This window comes from Rana temporaria, chromosome 3, assembly GCF_905171775.1.
Source record: "Rana temporaria chromosome 3, aRanTem1.1, whole genome shotgun sequence".
Classification (NCBI taxonomy): Eukaryota; Metazoa; Chordata; class Amphibia; order Anura; family Ranidae; genus Rana; species Rana temporaria.
Genome location: NC_053491.1, coordinates 242,377,652 through 242,385,704, shown reverse-complemented (window position 1 = coordinate 242,385,704; position 8,053 = coordinate 242,377,652).

Sequence of the window (8,053 nt, the reverse complement as noted above, 5' to 3'; positions counted from 1 at the left end):
AATGGTAGTTACCAAAGTGTATATGATATTGTACAATGAATTAAAAGTATGACTGAAGCATGCATATAACATTACAAGTATAAACAGAGATATCATGAACAATGGTGGGAATATAAGAACATATATTTTTTTACTGTCAGTTCCAAGCAGAGGAACTTGAATCAGATCAAAAGGCAGATCAGGCAAATTGTTGGCAGAGTTAGTTTAGTAAACTTATTTCTAGTAGATGGAAATTATCCAGCACCATGTATCAGGAAGCTGCCCATTAGACTGTGGCAGCAGGAACATCCTTTGAAACCCTTGTTATTTCTAAAAGAAGTAGCAGCACTGCTTAAAAAATAATGCTTTTATTTAGGAGAAACAACATCATTTTGACCATATCTGCTCGCTTCCTGAATTGGCTGTAAGTCAAGCCTGCACATAAAAGCGGAGTTCCAGGCAAAAATTTAACTTTGTTTGAAAACAACATACACCACCCCCTGTTCAACACCCCCCCACGCCTCGTTTTTGGATATTTTTTTTATACCTTTTGGCTATGTATTCTTCCGGACTTCTGTCCCATGGCGCCGTGGCAAGGTACATCATTTCTCAGTTTTTTTGTGCCCTCCTCCTTTTCCCCACTCGCCTTTCTGGGACCTGTGTGTGTCCCAGAAGATGACGGGACCATTCAGAATGCGCAGACAGACTTCATGTTTCCCTTAGTAAAGATGCCCGCGCCTGCACCCGGAAAGCCAATGGACGAGTTGGCTTTGGTTGCCAACATTACTTGATCCCTGGACAGGGAAGTGTCCTTATAATAAAAGTCAGCAGTTACAGTATTTGCAGCTGCTGACTTTGATTTTTTTTTTACCTAGACTGGAACTCCTCTTTAAAGAAGAGTGACACCAGGGAACAGAAATTTTTTTGGAGGGTAACTGTGAGAGCCTTCCTTGTATTAGTGGCAATATGTAGAAGGCCGGGAATGCTGAAAATAGTAATGAGTCAAAGCAACTTTAGAAGGGATGGGGCCCACTAGAAATGACTACACTGGTAAATTGTCATGCTGTTAATAATATTCATGTTTGATGCCACTGGAAACCACTGAGTTACAGTTCTAAACAAAGTCCTCTGTTTTCTTGCCTGATGGCTGAATAACAGGTCAATTCGGAAGGACCATTCCCTTTAAGCAGCAAAATGCCTTCTTATGAGAAGGCAATTAATATTATTATCATTCAGGATTTATATACACCAACAGTTTGCACAGTGCTTTACAATTTTAGGGGGACAATACAGTTACAATACAAAAGGATAGGAGAGCCCAGCTTGTGAAAGCCTACAATCTAACATAATTATTCTACAAAATCTATTTCTGCTAATTACATTAATATGGGTGGCTCATTAGAGTTCTGTGGAAAAAAGAATGTGGAAGTAAAGATTCACAAGGCTGAATTTATGGTAGGCTCATGGGAGTCTTGTTTCTTACTTGTATATTCACTCACATGTTCAGGTTCTGAGGTCTGTGCCAGTAGGTCTCGTGTCAGTACTCAATTAGAGCTGGTTTATTTAATTAGGCCATGATTTTATCTGTTTAATAGTTTGGTTAAATTCTGTAAATGTTTTCAGCAGACAATCGTTACTAACAAAGAACCAAATAAGGAAGATATATACAGTAGCTTAACAACTCAGGGACATCATACTAATTATATACATTTGAATTGAATAAACATAAAAAGAAGCTAACCATACAGTGTTGCTATATTACCAATAAACAGTAAAGTTGCTGATCATTGTCCCGCCTGTTATACTGGGGGCTCCCTTTTCCCTATTCCATAGGCATAGACATGCATGTGTGTGTAGCACTTACCCCCGCAGGTGCCACTGCGATAATGGGCCCTCCATTCTGCCTCGACTCTCCTAACTGCTCGATCCCCACTGACACACTTAGTTATAGGCTAAGGCCGGTAATACCTGTGTAACTTAAAAATTAGTAAGTTACCACACTGTAGCTATGCACAGGAATCAGGCCACAGCAACTTGAAGGTAAGTTAATTAAATGTAATGCAAGGAAACAAGGGTCAATAAATAAACATATAATTACACAGACTTAAGAGTACTATAAACAGTGAAATGATCCATTACCCACTAGAAAGATTAGATTAAACTACAACTGGGTAACAAGTGTCTCTAAACAACATCAATTAATTCAGAAGAATCCAAAATTTTTAATATAAAATCCATGCTGTGGTAAAGGAGGCTTCTAGCAGAAAGATTGTTATATAAAAACCCTATTGAACCATAAAGAATTATCTTGCCACAGTGCCACACAATCAGAGTGCAACAGTTAATCACAAAGTGCAACAATTAGTCAGTTTTAGTTGAACCAAAGAGGGCAGCAAGACACTTGTGTACATTGGTGGTTCCAGTTGGTGAATACCTATAGTGGCCCAGTTGGTGGTTCAAGATAACAGAAGCATCCATTTTGTTTCCATGAGGCTGGACTGCCAGAAGAAGTAGCATATCCTAAACGCTAAGTTTGTTTACGTAAAGTTCCACAGCCTGTTAGCCATCATTGACAGGTGGGGTGCAGCGCCCCTTCAAGAACTACAATTCCCATCATTCATGGCATCTGAACAGTAAGTCCTTTCTCATGCTCCCATTGGCTCTCTCATTTCTGCCCTAAGATCGGATCCGATCCACCTGCCAGGAGAGAGGGAGGAGAGCAGAGGAGTGATTGAGGATTTCACACTGGCCACTACACACAGATGCTTTGTATGCACAAAATCCATCATCGAGGGGCATGGTGTGCGGGGGGCAGGGTACACACACTCACACACACACAGCCATCCAGCCTGCTCTTGTCACGGCATACAGTTTCCCAGCTGGGGAGAGAGAAAGGGAGTAACACATTCTCTCCATTCCCAAGTTGGTGCCTGTTGAATGGGGGGGAGGGGGGTTTGTAGGTACACAGAGACAAAGATGATCATATAGGAATCAGAGTACTTTACATAATCTAAATGTAACAATAAGTGATTCTCAAAAGATATTTTAAATATTGAAGACCAACCCTAGAAATCTCACACAAACATGTGGCAGGTTAAAGTGGCAGATGTGCCTCATCTTGCAGTCCCTTGCCTTATATAATGTTTAGGGGGTTCTGAGTAATTTTGTAGCAAAAAAAAATATGATTTTTACATGTAGGAGAGGAGTGCCAGAATAAACCCGGTATGGAGGTGGTTAACACATAGACCTTTAGAACCACTTTAACGTGAAAGGAGATTGTTTGCATTGTAATTACAATGCTGTTATAAAATTAAAGTGTATTTTGTGGCCATAGATTTCGTTTAACATTTTTAAATGTTCCCTATAATATAGTAAATCTTATTTTTTTCATTTAGTTCCACTTTAATACAGTTCTATATATTTTGTTTAATGCAATGAATATAAGCACCTGAATTTAAAGTGATTGTAAAGCCACGTTGTGTACTTAATAGATTCCCCTATTTCTACAAAACTTTGTGTCCCCTTGTATGTTCTATATAAAAAGAAATGTAGCTGTATACCTTATTTAAGACCAGCGATCAGGGCTCACGTGACCACCCGCTGCTCTCTTCTCCCAATCTGACAACTACATCGGGAGGGGCTGAGAATGTCAGCAAGAAGACGAGAGCGGCAGGCGGTCACGTGAGCCCATGCGGCGCTCTGAAATAAGGTATACAGCGACATAGTTTTTATATAGAACATACGCTTGAGCACATAACTTCATGGAACATAGGGGAATCTATAAAGTGCACACAGTTATTTTAGCAGCAGGAGGGGAGGGAGAGAGGAGGAGAGAGGAGAGACAAAAGGATGACAAAGGCACCTAAACTGACCACACTATCAGGGCTCAGCAGTCATGATAAACATGGTCAGTTCATAAAGGGGAGGGCAGCACCAGGCTATGATAGAAAGGGCCAAGTTACATATCACAAGCACTGCGCTGTTATTTATGCTTTAAAGGAACAGAGTACATTTTTAATTTTTTAGGGTTACAATCGCTTTAACTTGATATCTGCCTCTTGTAGCCCACTTTATAGCAATGGAGTTGGGAGAAGCAGAACAGTCAGCTCTAAAGTGCAAGATGCTTGCTAATAGGTGGAGAAAAAAGAATGATGGAGAGATGAGTTTGTCTGTGTTCTGCTTCTCCCTTAAAGGGTTTGTAAAGGATTTTTTTTTTTTTAATCTTAATAGCTTCCTTTACCTTAATGCAGTGCTGTTTTCATGTCCTCATTGTTCGTTTTTGCTCTCAAGTTGCTGTAATTCTTCTCTGATCTCCACACTTCCTGGTTGTCTGTTTCCTGATAACCGCAGTACTGGGAGCTTTCTCTCTGTGGTCACTAATCAAGGAGGTGTAATTACTGTGTGTCTAAAACCCCACAGCACCAATCAGTTTTGTTTTCCAAACCATCACTGCCCTGTATTGGCTCTGTGGCTCTGTACAGCAGAGGCAGGAAACATGCAAAAACGAAACTAGAAACTAGAGGTACATTATATGATTGATAATTATCTATTTTTAATCGTTTTTAAAAGGAATCAGTTAACTATTATGTCTCTATAAACAATGACCCTGTAAACAGTCATTTCAGCAAAAAATTTATTATTATTTACAACTCCTTTATTTGTCCAATCACAGGCGAGAGTGGAAAGAAGACCTGTAAGGCCCCATACACACGACCAAACATGTATGCTGAAACTGGTCCGCGGACCAGTTTCAGCATACATGTTCGGCCGTGTGTAGGCGCGAGCGGGCAGAATTCCAGCAAACATTTGCCCGCCGGGCCTTTTCCCAGCGGGCAAATATTCCTGGACTTGTTTTAATACCGTCCGCTGGAATCCTGCCCGCTCAGACATGTATGGTCGTCTGTACAGACCTACCGTACATGTCCGAGCGCCCGCCGTCCCTCGCATGCGTCGAATGACTTTCGACGCATGCGTGGAAGCATTTAAAAGGCAGGCCCGCCCACGTTGCCGCGTCATCGCCGCGTCATCGTCGCAGCAACGGCGTGGACACGCCCCGCGTATTGTTTACGCGCGGACTTCTGTACGATGGTTAGTACAGCCATCATACAGAAGTCCCCGGGCAGACATGTACGGTGAAAACGGTCCGACAGACCGGTTTCATCGTACATGTTTGCCCGTGTGTACCCGGCCTAAGTGTTGCTGAACTGCAGAGAAAATCAGGTCTCATGTCCTGACAGAACTACAAATTAGCTGTGAATATCTTAGAACCTTATGGACAGAAATACAAAGCTTTTGGAGACTAAAACCTCTCTCATATATGAATTTAATTTGTGTATTTAGATGTTTGCCTGGGGTTAAGCTTTACTTTATCCGCTTATTGTCATTGTGCAGTGTATGAATTAGACAGAAAAGTATTTTGTTTATTTCTAAGTGGGCTGATGACCTGATTAGAGAACTCATCAGAGTCAAACTATCAAAGCTTTCTCTCAGAGCCAGGGTAAACATGAATGCATATCCTGTTAATGCCCAGAGAAGGTTTGTTTGTGAATGGCATGGTATTCCACTATTGCTTGCGTGAATTTCAGCAGTGCTGTTAAGTCACATGTCTTCATGCTGACATTCCTTATGCCTGATCTGGAATGTCTGCCGTCTTTTATTTCTGTTGCATTGCCAGCCTGCCTTCTGTGACACTTCCTGGCATCCATGCCAGCTTTAAGGCCACCTGCACACATTCTCAGAATAAATAAAGCTTAAAGTCACTTAACCGGTTCTTTTCCACAATCCTCTTGGGAATCCACAGTTACTAGTTGCTTTTATGAAACCATACTAGAAGAAGCTTAACCCTCTAAAGACCAGTGCTTGTTTATTAGGGGATCAAGGTGCCCCACCAACTGCTGTCTAGAGCGTAGGAAATGTACACAGGACTCAATAATGTAGAAGAAAGGACAACCTTTCTGGATGAGCAGAGACACCTGACATTAAACAACCTTGCTTAAAGGGTAACTCCACTTTTATGGGGGAAAAAATTGCAAGAAATGAATAAAAATACACATATATATATATATATATATATATATATATATATATATATATATATATATATTCATATATATGTAGCATAAAGTGACTGAAGACATATTGTAATTGAAGATTGAATGTTATTAAAAATGACCTTTCCTTTTTAATCAGCAGCTCTGTAATTTTCTGGAAAATGCAATGCAATATGGCTACCTGGAGATGTTCTGTACACAGAATATATACAGAACGCCCCCAGAAACATAATTTCCTGCTGATTGGCTCACCAATTTTCCTAGAAGTCTGCAATAAGATACAAGTCAGACATTAGGCATCCCTTGCAACACAAATGTCATGTTTTGGCTAGATACTCCCAATAGGAAATTATGTCTAAGGCGGCGTACACACGGTCGATCCATCCGATGAGAATGGTCCGACGGACCGTCTTCATCGGTTCACCGCTGAAGCGGCCTGATGGTCTTATGTGCTGCGTACACACCATCAGTTCAAAATCCGATCGGGTCAGAACGCGGTGACGTAAAACACACAACGTGCTGAAAAAAACGAAGTTCAATGCTTCCAAGCATGCGTCGACTTGATTCTGAGCATGCGCGGGTTTTGAACCGATGCTTTTGTGTACTAACCATCGGTTTGGACCTATCGGTCAGCGGTCCATCGGTTTGATTTTAAAGCAAGTTCTATCATTTTTGTCTGAAGGACAAAAGACCGATGGGCCCGTAAACACGGTCGGTTTGGACCGATGAAACTGAACTTCGGTCCATTTTCATTGGTTTGGACCGATGGTGTGTACGCGGCCTAAAGGGATGCAGACCCTGCCATTTTCCTTATTAGAGCCCTACAGGTGCAGCAGGAAATTGATAACTATGAAGCCACTCCCATTAGATTCACTTTCCATGTGGATACCGACAAACACACAGGGATTTCTTCAGAATAACAAAAGGTAGGAATTTGCAACAAAGTTTGTTAAAATCCTTGTAAGGTACATAGATCACCGAAAGGAGAATGTTGTTTTTTTTTGTTTTTTTTTACTATTTAACCTGTGTGACACTGAATTTACCCTCTGCTCAGTTTTCAGTCACACTAAACATCACAACTCATTTAACTTTGGCCATGAACAATAATAGCTTTTCTAAGTGCTGCTACCAGTTAATGGAAGAGTGTTTGTGAGGGGAGGAGGAGAGAGAGGACAGAGAACATTTTGGTAGGGCTGCATCTTCTGCTAAAGAAGACCCCGTCAACTGCCCAGGACAGCAGTTGACACTGAGTGGCTGCTGTGCAGTCATGGAGAGAAAACAGGCTGCATGGAGCTGCTTGGAACTATGGGGACAGTTCTCTATCAAGCCAAGGACTGGGTAGGACTACAAGTCCCAGGAGGACAGCAAGCTGCAGCAGGAGAAAAAGGCTTGGATGTGAGAAGTGGGTAGAGACTGAGCTTATGAGTTGGATAGCTGCCTGCCCTGAGAGTTTGGTGTTGGAGAGAGACTGGGCTTCTACATCTGTGTGGAGGGCGCAGTTGGAGAGATGCAGTGAACTGGAGGAAAGAAGTGGCAACGGGTTCATTAAGACATCATCATGACAGCATTCTGTCACCGCCAGCATCACTGATTTCTGATGCCAGAGAGCCGAAATTGACTTAATAACAGACTGAATAGTGGTGAGAGACCACAGACCATGACTTCCTTGTCCACGTCTTAAAAGGACAGTGACACCTTGCCTTGGGTTACAATTTGGATATTTACACCTTGAACCATTGTTATCCACTTAAGCCATTCTGTATTCTGCATTGTGGGCAGTATTTCCCAATATAAAATTCCTTTCTTTAGCTTTAGTGTGTCAGAGAGTGTGGCATTGCCAGAAACATAATTTTTATCCAGAATTAGAGGACCCATACATCAGCGGCTCCTTCAATCGTATGTGCTACCATACATTTTATGGGCCCTTGGGCAGGTCAGGCAGTGTAAACTTTGTGAAATGAATCCAGGGAGTTGCATGAAAGGTGCACTTATCATTTAAGCCTATAAGCTTCTAATAAGGTCCA